The sequence below is a fragment of the Somniosus microcephalus genome, chromosome 13 (assembly GCF_052327205.1).
Source record: "Somniosus microcephalus isolate GS21.2 chromosome 13, FLI_Smic_1.0, whole genome shotgun sequence".
Classification (NCBI taxonomy): domain Eukaryota; kingdom Metazoa; phylum Chordata; class Chondrichthyes; order Squaliformes; family Somniosidae; genus Somniosus; species Somniosus microcephalus.
Window position 1 is genome coordinate 63,145,183 of NC_140999.1, and position 16,601 is coordinate 63,161,783.

General features: G+C 47.8%; 1 protein-coding gene across 1 annotated transcript in view; it reads right to left on the bottom strand.

Annotated features, from left to right (window-relative positions):
• The window catches only part of LOC147108370 (cathepsin K-like), a 43,223-nt gene that overhangs the window by 12,129 nt on the left and 14,493 nt on the right, over window positions 1-16,601 (bottom strand). The gene's annotated exons all lie outside the window — the stretch shown is intronic.

The window sequence follows — 16,601 nt, forward strand, 5'->3', positions numbered from 1 at the left end:
CATAGAAGATAGGAGCAGGAGTAGGCCATTCGGCCCCTCGAGCCTGCTCCGCCATTTAATGAGATCAGGGTTGATCATCCAAATTCAGTACCCTGTCCCTGCTTTCTCCCCATATCCCTTGATCCCTTTAGCCTTAAGAAATATATCTAAATCCTTCTTGAATATATTTAATGAATTGACATCAACTGCCTTTTGTGGTAGAGAATTCCATAGGTTCACCACTCTCTGGGTGAAGAAATTCCTCCTTATTTCTGTAATAAATGGCTTACCCCTTATCTTTAGACTGTGACCCCTGGTTCTGGACTCCCCCGCCTTCGGGAACATCCTTCCTGCATCTAGTCTGTCTAGTCCTGTTAGAATTTTATAAGTTTCAATGAGATCCCTTCTCATTCTTCTAAACTCCGGCGAATATAAGCCTAATCGACCCAATCTCTCCACATACGTCATTCCTGCCATCCCAGGTATCAGTCTGGTGAATCTTCGCTGCACTCCCTCCATGGCAAGAACATCCTTCCTCAGATAAGGTGACCAAAACTGCACACAATACTCAAGGTGTGGTCTCACCAAGGCCCTGTACAACTGCAGCAAGACATCCTTGTTCCCGTACTCGAATCCTCTCGCTATGAAGGCCAGCATACCATTTGCCTTCTTAACCGCCTGCTGCACCTGCATGCTTACCTTCAGCGACTGGTGCACAAGGACACCCAGGTCTCATTGCACTTCCCCTTCTCCCAATCTATTGCCGTTCAGATAATAATCTGCCTTCCTGTTTTTGCCACCGAAGTGGATAACCTCGCATTTATCCACTATATACTGCATCTGCCATTCATCTGCCCAATCAACCAACCTGTCCAAATCATACTGGAGTCTTGATAAAGGGTTTTGACCTGAAACGTTGACTCTAATTTCTCTCCACGGATGTTGCCTGGCCTGCTGAGTTTTTCCAGCATTTTCTGTTGTTGTTTCGGATTTCCAGCATCTGCAGTATTTTGCTATCATACTGGAGTTTCTCTGCATCCACCTCACAGCACACACGCCCACCCAGCTTTGTGTCATCTGCAAACTTGGAGATATTACATCTAGTTCCCTCGTCTAGATCATTAATATATATTGTGAATAGCTGGGCTCCTAGCACCGATCCCTGCGGTACCCCACTACCCCCCATTTCTAGGGCCAATCAGAAAAAGACCCGTTTATTCCAACTCTATGCTTCCTGTCTGCCAACCAGTTCTCTATCCAAGTCAGTACCTTACCCCCAATCCCATGTGCCCTAACTTTACACGCTAATCTCTTATGCGGGATCTTATCGAAAGCCTTCTGAAAGTCCAAATACACCACAACCACTGGTTCTCCCTTATCTATTCTACCAGTTACATCCTCAAAAAATTACAGTAGATTAGTCAAGCACGATTTACCTTTTGTAAATCCATGTTGACTTTGTCCGATCCTGTCACTGTTTTCCAAGTGCTCTGCTATTACATCTTTTATAATGGACTTTAGCATTTTCCCCACTACCAATGTCAGGCTTACTGGTCTATAATTCCCCATTTTCTCTCTACCACCTTTTTTGAATAGTGGGGTTACATTAGCTGCTGTCCAATCCATGGGAACTGTTCCAGAGTCTATAGAATTTTGGAAGATGACCAGCAATGCATCTACTATTTCTAAGACCACATCCTTAAGTACACTAGGATGTAGATTATCAGGCCCTGGGGATTATCGGCCTTCAATCCCATCAATTCCCCTAACACCATTTCCCTACAAATACTGATTTCATTCAGTTCCTCCCTCTCATTAGACGCTATGTTCCCTGACATTTCTGGGAGGTTATTTGTGTCCTCCTTTGTGAAGACAGAACCAAAGTATGTATTTAATTGGTCTGACATTTCTTTGTTCCCCATTATAAATTCCCCTGATTCTGAAGGCAAGGGACCAACGCTTGACTTCACCAATCTTTTTCTCTTCACATATCTATAGAAGCTTTTACAGTCAGTTTTTATGTTCCCTGTAAGCTTACTCTCATAATCTATTTCCCCCCTCTTAATTAATCCCTTTGTCCTCCTTTGCTGAATCCTAAGCTGCTCCCAATCCTCAAGTTTGCTGCATTTTCTGGCCACATTTTATGTGCTCTCCTTGGATCTTATGCTATCCCTAATTTCCCTTGTTAGCCACGGTTGAGTCACCTTTTTTATTTTATTTTAATGCCAAACTGGGATGAACAAATTCTGTAGTTCATCCATGCAATCTTTAAATGTTTGCCATTGCCTATCCACCGTCAACCCTTTAAGTAACGTTCTCCAATCCATCCTAGCCAACTTGCACCTCATACCATCATAGTTCCCTTTATTTAAATTCAGGACCCTAGTCTTTGAGTCAACTGCTTCACTCTCCATCTTAATGAAGAATTCGATCATGTTATGATCGCTCCTCCCCAAGGGGCCTCGCATAACAAGATTGCTAATTAATCCTTTCTCATTACATAATACCCAGTCTAAGATGGCCTGTTCTCCAGATGGTTCCTCGACATATTGGTCCAGGAAACCATCCCACTTACACTCTAGGAATTCCTCCGCCACAGTATTGTTACTAATTTGATTAGCCCAATCTAAATGTAGATTAAAGTCCCCATGATAACTGCTGTGCCCTTGTTGCATGCATCTCTAATTTCCCATTTAGTGCCATCCCCAACCTCAGCGTTACTGTTTGGGGGTCTGTAAAAACTCCCACTAATGTTTTCCGCCCCTTGATATTTCTCAGCTCTACCCATACAGATTACACATCATCAGATCTAATATCCTTCCTTACTATTGTGTTAATCTCCTCTTTAACCAGCAATGCTACCCCACCTCCTTTTCCTTTTTTCCTGTCCTTCCTGAATATTGATGTTGAATTCCCAGCCTTGGTCACCCTGGAGCCATGTCTCCGTAATCCCAATTATATCATATCCATTTACATCTATTTGCACAGCTAATTCATCCACCTTACAGGAAACTTTCGATTAACCGGCCACTAAATAACCGGAAATGTCGGTTAACCGGCAAAATTCAGGAGTCGGTTCAGGTAACTTTTTTTACATTTAGTTACTTTTTTTTACTCATTTCTGGCTGTGCAAGCATCTAACTTAAGCTGTTGCTAAGCTACAGAGACGCTTGCAAGCTGTGCTGATTGTTTTGAAGCTGTTGCTAAGCAACAGGGTTTGTTGCTAGATACGGAGCTCAGAAGCTCCGTATGTTTTAACTATAGCGTTCAGTTATCCGGAATTGTTGATGAACCGGCAACACATCGGTCCCGTCCATGCCGGATACCAGAAAGTTTCCTGTATTACAAATACTCCTCGCATTAAGACACAAAGCCTTCAGGCTTTATTTTTTAACAATCTTCATCCTTTTAGAATTATTATTTACTGTAGCCCTGTTTGATTTGCACCCTTGATTTCTCTACCTTCCACTTTTGCTTTTCTCCTTCCTGTCTTTTGTTTCTATCCTTGCTTCCCTTTCCTCTGTCTCCCTGCACAGGTTCCCAACCCCCTGCCATTTTAGTTTAAACCCTCCCCAACAGCACTAGCAAACACTCCCCCTAGGACATTGGTCCCTGTCCCATCCAGGTGGAAGCCGTTCAGTTTGTACTGGTCCCACCTCCCCCAGAACCGGTTCCAATGTCCCAGGAATTTGAATCCCTCCCCTTTGCACCATTCCTCTAGCCACATATTCATCTGAAATATCCTTCTATTTCTACTTTGATTAGCACATGGCACTGGGAGCAATCCTGAGATTACTACCTTTGAGGTCCTATTTTTTAATTTACCTCCTAACTACCTATATTCAGCTTTTAGGACCTCATCCCATTTTTTACCAATATCATTGGTACCTATATGCACCACGACAACTGGCTGTTCACCCTCCCCCTCTGGAATGCCCTGCAGCCACCCCGAGACATCCTTGACCCTTGCACCAGGGAGGCAACATACCATCCTGGAGTCTCATTTGCGGCCGCAGAAACGCCAATCTATTCCCCTTAAAATAGAATCCCCTATCACTATAGCTCTCCCGCTCTTTTTCCTCCTGTCCTGTGCAGCAAGACCACCCATGGTGCCAGGAAGTTGGCTGCTACTGCCTTCCCCCGATAAGCCATCTCCCTCAACAATATCCAAAGTGGTATATCTGTTTGAGAGGGGGATGGCCGCAGGGAATCCCTGCACTACCTGCCTGCGCCTGCTACTCTGCCTGGCGGTCACCCATTCCCTCCCTGCCTGTGCAGCCTTTACCTGCGGTGTGACCAACTCATTAAATGTGCTATCCACAATGCCTTCAGCATCACGAATGCTCCAGTATGTATCCATTCACAGCTTCAGCGCTGCAATGCAGTCTGCCAGTAGCTGCAGCTGGATACACTTCTGCACACATGGTCATCATGGACACAGGACGTGTCCCTGATTTCCCACATAGTGCAGGAGGAGCATGCCACGGGGCCAAGCTGTGCTGTCATGACTTACCCTTTAATTAATTCAAATTAAATTAAATCAAATCAATACCAACAATTACACTACAATTAAATGATATACTCAAGGGCCCTTGTTTACTAGCACTCCCCGCTACACAACAAACACCTTACAAACTATAACCACAAAAATTAAGACCTTCTAAACTTTATAAACTATTAACCTTAACTGTCAAACTATCGAGTATATAAATAGTCACCTGGCCGTACTTACCCAATCAGCTGCTTCCTCTTGCCCGTGTCACTTTTTGAACTGTGACGTGGCTCCGGAACGCTGCTGCCGGTCTGTGAGATTGGTAAGCCTCTGAAAAAAGCCCGCGAAAATGAGTTTAAATACTCACTGGCTTCTCCCGACACTAGGCCTCTGAAAAAAGCCCGCAAAACTGAGTATAAGTATTCACCGGCTTCTCCCGACACTGGGCCTCAACCTGTGAGCCGCTCCCCATTGGACACGGTACTGGAACAATCCACGTAGATGTCCCAGCCCGTCGGGTGTATCCCGGCCCTGAGTCCCTCCTCCACATCCCATACCCCTTCCACTGTGCATGTGTGCACCATCCCGGGGTTCACCATGTTTCCTTCAAGTTTTGGCTCAGTCAACCCCTGCACTCTGAGATTAAGCTGCGAGAGCAGTAGGGTCCAGTGAGCAATGCGGGCACTGCTCACTGTCCCGTCCTTACTCCGCCCATCCAAAAGCATCTGGGTTGGCGTGTGATGCGTTAGGAGGACTAGCGGGGAGGATCCCGTGGAGAGCTGCGAGCGCTTCACGGCCCAATGCGTGGCTAAAAGATGCCTTTCGCAATTGGAGTATCCTCTCTCCACATCTGTGAGCACCCTGGAGGAGTACACCATAGGTCTCAGCTTGCCGTGTCACTCCTGAAGCAAAACCGAGCTCAAGCTGTCCCCGCTGGCTGCTACCTCTAGAGAGAACTCTGCCCCCTGGTTAATCGCACCCAACGCAGGTACCATTTGGAGGTCCCTTTTTAGCTGGGTGAATGCGGCCTGGCAGTTGGAATCCCACTCCCATTTGACTCCCCTGCGGAGGAGCCGAAGTAAAGGGGCTGCTGTGGCTGCATATCCCTCAATGAAATCCTGGCAGTACCCTGTGAGCCCCAGAAAAGACCTCACCCCTGACACCGTCTTGGGGGCTTGGAGCTCCTGTACTGCCTATCATCGGGCATCATCGATCCCCTTTCACCTGCTCGGATGGTCAGCCAGTGAAATTTTATTTCCTTCTGACCGGCCTGAGCCTTCTTTGGGTTGACTTTGAAACTCGCATCCCTGAGTAACTTCAGTAGCTCGCTCAGCAGTGGCCCGTGCTCCTCTTTATCACTAAAGAGGAGAATGTCGTCCACATACTGAATGACCTACTGGGGCTGGCTAAAATTCTTCAGAGCACTAGCCATGCTTTGGTGGAAGATGGAGGGGCTGTTATGAAACCACTGGGGAAGACATGTCCAAGTATACTGTTGGCCCTTAAATGTAAAGGCGAACTTATACTGGTCTTCCTGTCGAAGGGGAATCGACCAGAACCCATTCGAAACATCCAGCACCGAGAACGTGGTCGCGTTGGCTGGAATTTTTCGAATTAGGTCCACTACAGCTGCGACTGTGGGCGCGCAGGCTAGGATATTATTGTTGAGGACCCAGTAGTCCACCGTGGCTCTCCATGACCCATCAGCTTTCTTGACCGGCCAAAAGGGAGAGTTCACATGGGTGGCAATCGGCCTCAACACACCCTGCTTTACCAGGGAACCCAGTGCCGTCTCCAAGTCTGCCTCCGCTTCCCTGGGAAAACTATGCTGTTTTTGGGGCCTAGACATGGGATCCCTGTCTACTCTAACCTCTACCCCAGTCACCCGTCCGCAGTTGTGCTTGTGGGTGGCGAAAGCGGTTTCAACAGAGTGCTGCGAGTTGGGTGAGTCGGAGTTAGGGGAGGAGTGGAAGGAGGAGCTCCCTTGCTTCGCCTTTGTTTTTCCTAACTTTTCACCCTGTAGGAAGAGGCCGGTGTCAGGAGCAGCAGGAGAGTAGTGAGTGTTTAAACTCACTTTCGCAGGCTTTTTCTCAAAGGCCGGTCAATCTCGCAGACCGGTGGAGGCATTCCAGTGCCTCGCCACAATTCAAAAAGTGACACAGGCAAGAGGAAGCAGCTGATTGGGTGAGTATGGCCAGGTGAGTATTTATACTAGTCTATAGTTTGACAGTTAAGGTTAATAGTTTATAAAGTTTAGAAGGTCTTAATTTTTGTGGTTATAGTTTCTAAGGTCTCTGTTGTGTAGCAGGGCATGCTAATAACCAAGGGCACTTGAGTATATCATTTAATTGTAGTGTAATTGGTGGTATTGATTTGATTTAATATAATTTAAATTAATTGAAGGGTAAGTCATGAAAGCACAGCTCGGCCCCGTGGCATGCTCCTCCTGCACTATGTGGGAAATCAGGTACACTTCCTGTGTCCCTGACAACCATGTGTGAGGGAAGTATATCCAGCTGCAGCTACTGGCAGACTGCATTGTGGTGCTGGAGCTGCGAATGGATACATACTGGAGCATTCACAATGCTGAGGACATCGCGGATATCATGTTTAATCAATTGGTCACACCGCAGGTAAAGGCTGCACAGGCATGAAGGGAATGGGTGGCCGCCAGGCAGAGTAGTAGGTGCAGGCAGGAGGTGCAGGGGTCCCCTGTGACCATCCACCTCTCAAACAGATATACCAATTTGGACATTGTTGAGGGAGATGGCTTATAGTGGGAAGGCAGCAGCAGCCAACTTCCTGGCACTGTGGGTGGTTCTGCTGCACAGGACGGGAAGAAAAAGAGTGGGAGAGCTGTAGTGATAGGGGATTCTATTGTAAGGGGAATAGATAGGCGTTTCTGCGGCCGCAAACGAGACTCCAGGATGGTATGTTGCCTCCCTGGTGCAAGGGTCAAGGATGTCTTGGAGCGGCTGCAGGGCATTCTGGAGGGGGAGGGTGAACAGCCAGTTGTCGTGGTGCATATAGGTACCAACGATATAGGTAAAAAAACTGGATGACGTCCTAAAAGCTGAATGTAGGGAGTTAGGAGATAAATTTAAAAATAGGACCTCAACGGTAGTAATCTCAGGATTGCTACCAGTGCCATGTGCTAGTCAGAGTAGAAATAGAAGGATATTTCAGATGAATATGTGGCTAGAGGAATGGTGCAAGGGGGAGAGACTCAAATTCCTGGGACATTGGAACCGGTTCTGGGGGAGGTGGGACCAGTACAAACTGGACGGTTTGCACCTGGGCAGGACCGGGACCGATGTCCTAGGGGGAGTGTTTGCTAGTGCTGTTGGGGAGGATTTAAACTAAAATGGCAGGGGGCTGGGAACCTGTGCAGGGCGACAGAGGAAAGGGAAGCAAGGATAGAAGCAAAAGACAGGAAGGAGAAAAGCAAATGTGATGGTCAGAGAAATCAAGGGTTTAACTCAAACATGGCCACAGTAAATAATAATTCTAAAAGGTCAAAGATTGTTAAAAAAACAAGCCTGAAGGCTTTGTGTCTTAATGTGAGGAGCACTCGTAATAAGGTGGATGAATTAGCTGCGCAAATAGATGTAAACAGATATGATATAATTGGGATTACAGAGGCATGGCTCCAGGGTGACCAAGGCTGGGAATTCAACATCCAGGGGTACTCAATATTCAGGAAAGACAGGCAAAAAGGAAAAGGAGGTGGGGTAGCATTGCTGGTTAAAGAGGAGATTAACACAATAGTAATGAAGGATATTAGCTCTGATGATGTTGAATCTGTATAGGTAGAGATGAGAAATACCAAATGGCAGAAAACGTTAGTGGGAGTTGTATACAGACCCCCAAACACTAATGCTGAGGTTGGGGATGGCATTAAACGGGAAATTAAAGATGCATGCAATAAGGGCACAGCAGTTATCATGGGTGACTTTAATCTACACATAGATTGGGCTAACCAAATTAGTAACAATACTGTGGAGGAGGAATTCCTGAAGTGTATATGGGATGGTTTCCTGGACCAATATGTTGAGGAACCAATTAGAGATCAGGCCATCTTAGACTGGGTATTATGTAATGAGAATGGATTAATTAGCAATCTTGTTGTGCGAGGCTCCATGGGATGGAGCGATCATAATATGATAGAATTCTTCATTAAGATGGAGAGTGAAGTATTTGACTCAGAGACTAGGGTCCTGAATTTAAATAAAGGAAATTACGATGGCATGAGGCGTGAGTTGGGTAGGATGGAATGGGGAATGTAACTTAAAGGGTTGACTGTGGATAGGCAATGGCAAACATTTAAAGATCGCATGGATAGAAACATAGAAGCAGGAGTAGGCCATTCGGTCCTTCGAGCCTGCTCCGCCATTCAACGAGATCATGGCTGATCATCCAAACCCTAGCACCCGGTCCCTACACCGACAGCCATCCCACCCAAGCCCTATCCCCGTAACCCCACATATTTAATCCCCCCTAACACTAAGGGCCAATTTTTATCATGGCCAATCAACCTAACCCGCACATCTTTGGACTGTGGGAGGAAACCGGAACACCCAGAGAAAACCCACGCAAACACAGGGAGAATGTGCAAACTCCACACAGACAGTCACCCAAGGCTGGATTTGAACCCAGGTCCCTGGCGCTGTGAGGCAACAGTGCTAACCACTATGCCACCGTGAACTATAGAAATTGTTCATCCCTGTTTGGCATAAAAATAAAATTAAAAAGGTGACTCAACCATGGCTAACAAGGGAAATTAGGGATAGCATAAGATCCAAGGAGTGGACATATAAATTGGCCAGAAAAAAGCAGCAAACCTGAGGATTGGGAGCAGTTTTGGATTCAGCAGAGGAGGACAAAGGGATTAATTAAGAGGGGGAAAATAAAGTATGAGAGTAAACTTTCAGGGAACATAAAAACTGACTGTAAAAGCTTCTATAGATATGTGAAGAGAAAAAGATTGTTGAAGTCAAGCGTAGGTCCCTTGCAGTCAGAATCAGGGGAATTTATAATGGGGAACAAAGAAATGTCAGACCAATTAAATACATACTTTGGTTCTGTCTTCACAAAGGAGGACACAAATAACCTCCCAGAAATGTCGGGGAACATAGCGTCTAATGAGAGGGAGGAACTGAATGAAATCAGTATTTGTAGGGAAATGGTGTTAGGGTAATTGACAGGATTGAAGGCCGATAAATCCCCAGTGCCTGATAATTTACATCCTAGGGTACTTAAGGAAGTGGCCCTAGAAATAGTAAATGCATTGTTGGTCATCTGCCAAAATTCTATAGACTCTGGAACAGTTCCCATGGATTGGAGGATAGCTAATGCAACCCCACTATTTAAAAAAGGTGGTAGAGAGAAAATGGGGAATTATAAATCGGTAAGCCTGACATCGGTAGTGGGGAAAATGCTAGAGTCCATTATAAAAGATGTAATAGCAGAACACTTGGAAAACAGTGACAAGTTCGGTCAAAGTCAACATGGATTTACAAAACGTAAATCATGCTTGACTAATCTACTGTAATTTTTTGAGGATGTAACTGGTAGAATAGATAAGGGAGAACCAGTGGTTGTGGTGTATTTGGACTTTCAGAAGGCTTTCGATAAGGTCCCGCATAAGAGATTTGCATGCAAAGTTAAAGCACATGGGATTGGGGGTAAGGTACTGACTTGGATAGAGAACTGGTTGGCAGACAGGAAGCAAAGAGTTGGAATAAATGGGTCTTTTTCTGAGTGGCAGGCCGTGACTAGTGAGGTACCACAGGGATTGCTGCTAGGAAGCCAGCTATTCACAATATATATTAATGATCTAGATGAGGGAGCAAGATGTAATATCTCCAAGTTTGCAGATGACACAAAGCTGGGTGAGCGTGTGTGCTGTGAGGAGGATGCAGAGAAACTCCAGTATCATTTGGACAGGTTGGATGATTGGGCAGATGCATGGCAGATGCAGTATAATGTGGATAAATGCGAAGTTATCCACTTCGGTAGCAAAAACAGGAAGGCAGGTTATTATCTGAACGGCAATAGATTGGGAGAAGGGGAAGTGCAACGAGAACTGGGTGTCCTTGTGCACCAGTCGCTGAAGGTAAGCATGCAGGTGCAGCAGGCGGTTAAGAAGGCAAATGTTATGTTGACCTTCATAGTGAGAGGATTCGAGTACAGGAGCAAGGATGTCTTGCTGCAGTTGTACAGGGCCTTGGTGAGACCACATCTTGAGTATTATGTGCAGTTTTGTTCGCCTTATCTGAGGAAGGATGTTCTTGCCATGGAGGGAGTGCAGCGAAGATTCACCAGACTGATACCTGGGATGGCAGGAATGATGTATGAGGAGAGATTGGTTCGATTAGGCTTATATTCGCTAGAGTTTAGAAGAATGAGAGGGGATCTCATTGAAACTTATAAAATTCTAACAGGACTAGACAGACTAGTTGCAGGAAGGATGTTCCCGATGGTGGGGGAGTCCAGAACCAGGGGTCACAGTCTAAAGATAAGGGGTTAGCCATTTAGGATTGAGATGAGGAGGAATTTCTTCACCCAGAGAGTGGTGAACCTGTGGAATTCTCTACCACAGAAGGCAGTAGAGGCCAATTCATTAAATAAATTCAAGAAGAAGTTAGATATTTTTTTTTAAGGCTAAAGGGATCCAGGGATATGGGGAGAAAGCAGGGACAGGCTACTGAATTTGGATGATCAGCCATGATCTCATTAAATGGTGGAACAGACTCGAGGGGCCGAATGGCCTACTCCTGCTCCTATCTTCTATGTTTCTATGTTTCTATGTGGGATTTATGACCTGACTGCTCAGGTAGAGAAGGTTGTAAAACTCCCCAGCACCATGAGCGCTCAGCACGCCGAACTGGCAGCCGTGGCCTACGTTGCGACCCACCCCGAAGAGTACCCCCCTTATACCATTTGCTCAAATTCAATGTTCACGTGCAGCTCTTGCACTGAATATTTGGCAATCTGGGCAAGACGAGGGTTTAAATCCGCCGATTGGAGACCCCTGACCACAGCATGGTTGCTCTACAAAATCTTAGAGGCCACTAAGAATAGAGGGGATTATTACATCCACAAGGTAAAGACCCATTTTAAGACAGAACCCCGTGGGCAGGGGAACCAGAGGGCAGACGAATTAGCAAAGAAGGGAGCTAGAGAGGGAACCCTGTGGGATCCGGGGAAAGCGGCCCCAGTAGCAGCCATCCACGACAGGGGTACACACCAGGGATCGCTCTAGCCCCAGATCTTAAACAGGCACAGTCACAGCACCCCATTCTCAAGGCCGTCCTACTAGGTAGGGAGAAGGGGGAGGTAATAGAAGGTCCCTTTGGCGCTGCTGACACCAGCGTTAAGGACGGGATGTTTTTTAAGGGGGACCCGTGAGTGGTCCCAGTACAGCATCGGGAGGACTTTCTCCAGCTAGCTCACGAGGGCCCCGGGGCGGGACACCCAGGACCAGAGACCACTTGGCAGCGGGTAGAAGAGGCAGGGTGGTGGCCGCAGCTAAGGGAGGATGTAAGGGGTTTCTGCACACATTATTCGTGTGCGCAGCTAACAATCCCGACCCTCAGCACAGGAAGGCTGCTTTGGGACACACCAGGGGGGTAGAGGGACCATGGCGATCGGTGCAGATCGATTTTATTGAGTACCTACCCACCACCAAATCTGGGAATAAGTACTGCTTAGTCCTGGTGAATGTGTTCTCCAAGTGGGTGGATGCTTTTCCTTGCCGGGCAGCTACAGCCCTGGCCACTGCTCGCATACTGGTCAAGGGAGTGTTCTCAAGGTGGGGGCTGCCCCAGGTAGTGGAACCCGACCAGGTGAGCCATTTTATGGTGCAGGTCATGCAGACGACCCTCAAGCTCTTGGGGATAGAAGGGAAGTGGCACGTGGCTCACAACCCCCAGTCATCGGGAATTGTGGAGCGCATGAACCGAACCCTGATGGGACCCAAATCATGGGACGAAGTCCTGCCTCTGATCCTCATGGGTGTCTGGGCCAGCCCTTCCAGGAGCACAGGTTATTCCCCCATAGGAGGTAATGACTGGGAGGACCATGTGTACCCCAACCCACGTGTTGGCGCCGGTCCTCACCGAGTCTCAGCTCCAGGAGGTCGACCGGCATAGGTTCGTTCAGAACTTGTACACAACCTTAAACAGGTCTACGGGCGGGCAGCCCACAACCTGGGGATACAAAATTGCCAGAACAAATTGTTGTTAGAGCCTCAGCACACACACGAATGGGAGGTAGGGGATCAGATCATGGTCCATAACTATGCTCGGGCAGGGGTGTTTGAGCCTTTATACATGGGACCATATGCGATTGTGGAAAAAGCCAGTCCTATGATCTATGCCATAAAACTCCCTAGACACACAAAGTGGTTCCACATCAATCAGTGCAAGCTGTTTAAGCCTGAGGAGGGAACCACACAGGCCGTGCGCCACAGGGGTGCAATTATGAACATGATTGAGACGAGTCTCCCTCCCTGGATGTGGGATGAGGGTGACCCGCTACCGGACGATCCGATAGCAGGGGTAGTAAGAAGGGGCAGTCAAGTCTGGCAGTCGAAGGCGCCATGGACGCCACCTTACTCACCCCCAGTCAGCCACAAGAGGCCCCAGACGTAGGTCGTGGGTCTCTCTAGGGCTGGGGCCAGCAGGCCCAGCTTTGTACATTTTCCGTTCTTTAAGGTTGCTTTTGCGGGTGTTTTGTTTGTTGTATGTTTTGTTTTGTGACCTGCAGGCAATGAGGGGTGGCAGTTTGAGATCGGTGGCTGAGACTGCTGCATTATCGGCCCCGGACTTCACAAGCTGTTTCACCGTTGCTATAAATGAGTTGTGCGATGTACTGTCGGATGTAAGCGTTTTCGGGTGGACCAGAGGGGCCAACCCAGTCTGTTGTATATGTTGCGACGGGTATGTTGCGCCGGTTTTAATGCGTTTACGGGAATGTACAAGGGTGCCTGAAGCCTGGTTGCCTAGTGTAATTAAAATTGGCGGCCGTGGGAGAGGGTACCTGCTTTAAGTTCATTTCTGAGAAATGCTGTGGGGAGAAACGACTTACCTTTTCCCTTGTATTGTTCTGAATGTGGTCACAAATTACTCAGGGGGACAGGTTTTTCTGCCTCCACCTCGTGACGAGTTTTAAAGAATTGGGGACATTGTACTTTCAAGGAACTGTTTCGTTGTCCAAGTTTTGGGAACAGTCTGTTTTAGTTTAGGAAACTCCTGGGAAGGTAGGTTTGGTTTGGTCTGAAGACATACCGGGGCCTTCATACGCACACCGATTGCGTGATAATTCTGCCGCTGGTTTGACGGTGTTATTATCACAGGGGGGTGTAGGATTTGGCCAGTGCCAACATCAGTGGGTGCATGGGCCTGAAGGATTTTTGGACTTTTAAAATGGATATGTACCCTTTTAAAATGGAGACGCACTTGGGCTGCGTTTCAAAATGGTTTTTGGACTTTTGGGGCTGGATTTTATCAATGAAGGCGAGTAGGAGGCGGGACTCCCACTTTTGGGGTTGTAGTCCCGCCTCCATCGAGTTGTGGCCAACCTACTTGATTTTCCCTTGATTGACTTTGTTGAGCCCGCCCAGCGGGCTCAGCAGGCCAATTAAGGGCCACCCGGCAATAGGTGACGTCACAGATTGACATTTCATCTGTCAAGAGCATTTGACAGATGAAATATCAGCGTTTGACAGCTCTTTGAAGCTATCAAACACTGACAATCTGTACTCTAATTAATTCCTTCCTCTCAGGCTGATTTAGGGATCTCTCCAGAACAGAAAGCAGAGGCTGCAGATTTTGACAGCTTGCGGCCATTCTGCTTTCTGTGCCGTTGAGATGAGGGACTCCCGAGACCTGAAGGAAGGAAGCCTGTAAAGGTAAGTAAAATGTATTTAAACACTTTACACACACCAAACACATTTACCTCTGCACTCATGCACCCATCACTCATCTGAACACCGGACATCTCGAACCCTCCAAGTCCTTCAGCCTGACGGTCCGCCTTGCTAACTTGGCGTGGTTTGGAGCCGTCGGGAAGTCCACACTTAAGGAAAGAAATAGGGATTAGGCTAAAAACTGCCTGTTAACTACCTGTTAACAGGCAGTTAATTGGCATTAATCCCCTTCCTGCCTCGGGGAGGCGGCTCCCAGCACAGGTCAGGTAACCGCCTCCTGGGAAACAGGCATGGAGGCGGGTTGGGGGTGGGATGGGTTCGTGCCCCCCGATTTCGCGATTTTAACCCCCCACATGCCTCCAAACACGCCTCAGTGGCCTGATGAAATTCGAGCCCTTGGACTTTAAAAAGGACTGCCTGTTGGTTTCTGTGAAGATAGCAGGAGCTGTCTGTCTTTTGGGTTGTCATGGAACCAGTCTCAACGCTGACATCATGAAAGGCAGGGGCCTTTTCATATTCGAGCTTGTGTGATTTTGGGAAAACCACCCTTTGTCCATGGAGCCGGGATGTCTGGATGGACAATGAGGTTTGCAGGCCAAAAGTAACACCTCTGGACTCTTTCAATGAAGGAGCAGTCAAGAACTTAACAAACAGTTAGCAATTCGAGAACTGCTCATCTACAGTAATGGCCTACTATTGTTTACATCAAGATGACCAATCCAGGACAGAGACGTCACCAGGAAGGCCAACTAGCATCTCTGCGACCATGGTAACCAGGAATCGCCCAGCCAGTTTTGTGTATTATACGGGGTATAAATATGCTGAACTTTGGGGATTCAGGGGTTGCTTTTCTCTACCATCTGGGACGGGGTTCTCCACATAACTACGCGTCCATCAACTCTCCAGGAACGCCCGAAGTGAGTGCCTCGTCGTACTGCCTGAACGTAACTCTCTAGGCCTCATTGCTTGCCGCTGTTAGGCACGGTTTTGTCTCTGGAGTCAAACGGAGCCAGGACCACATGAATCAACGACAAGGGCTGGTAATTATATCCAGCATACACCTCTAGAAATCCCCAGGACCACCCGCGTGTTTGGCTGCTGAGGAACTGCAAGCGTCCAAGATGCAGGCTAACATGTATGTGTGTGTGAGGAGGCTTCCAAGTGTGGGTTCTGACCAAACTGGGAGAGGGGTTTAGTTAGAAGGGTTTTTCCATTATCTAGGCTTAGATTATGGGAAGGGGTTGGTTCGGCGTAACCGACAGGGTGGGTATTTTAGTCTACGGTTATAAGCTAGTGTCCACGGTCACCTACTCGTTACGCCATAAGTGAGAGGAGTAGGGGTTGTCGTTTTGTGAGTGCAATAAAAGGAATCGATCTTTGACCAACCTGAACCGTTCCATTTTGTCTGAGTCAATTATAATCTATCCATAGTAACTCCTTGGGTCCGAACTTGGGGGTTGTGGGGCTTGTGGTTCGCGGTATAATTTGGAAGACCAACCGGGTGGCATCCGGTCATGGCCGGGTTACACAGTAATCTCGCTGGGGATGCTGCACATCGGGCATAGGAGACGACCTATTTGGCCTTGGTCTCTCTCTGTGTGGGATTACCCGCTAATCGACAGGCTAGGCAGGGACTATTGGCAAAAGCTCCTGCCGTCCAAGGGAAACAACCCAAACCGGGGAGTTTTTGATGCATGGGTTGACTCAAGGGAGAGTCATAGAAACATGGGGCACGCAAAAACACCCGACACATTCCACGCCACCGAACTTACATTTTAAATTCCAAACCCTTGGGCGCGTCTTCTGCCTGTCCCACCTAAATTCCAACAGCTGTTTGCCGGCATGTCTGGTGGGGTAGGGGTGTGTTGGGAAGGGGGTGTGGTGGGATTCCTGAGTTTCCCCTCAGGAATCCTGCCTCTTCTATCCAGCAGGCTCGATCAACCGCTAACGGCAGGGCAACTGTCCACTGCTGGGATTTGAAAGTAAAAGATTGCTCACTTCTACCTTTTGCACAGTAAGGGCCTCGGGCTCTGCCTCCTGCCTCCCCAACACCCTGCCCCATCCCCCCACCACCCCACCCCGCCCCATCCCCTCCACCACCCCTGGCCCACCAGGGTCCGACGAGATTCTACGCCATCGCAGTCTGGTAAAATTAGATTGTAGATTGAGATTTGAAGAGTTGAGGTTGGCTGGAGGACC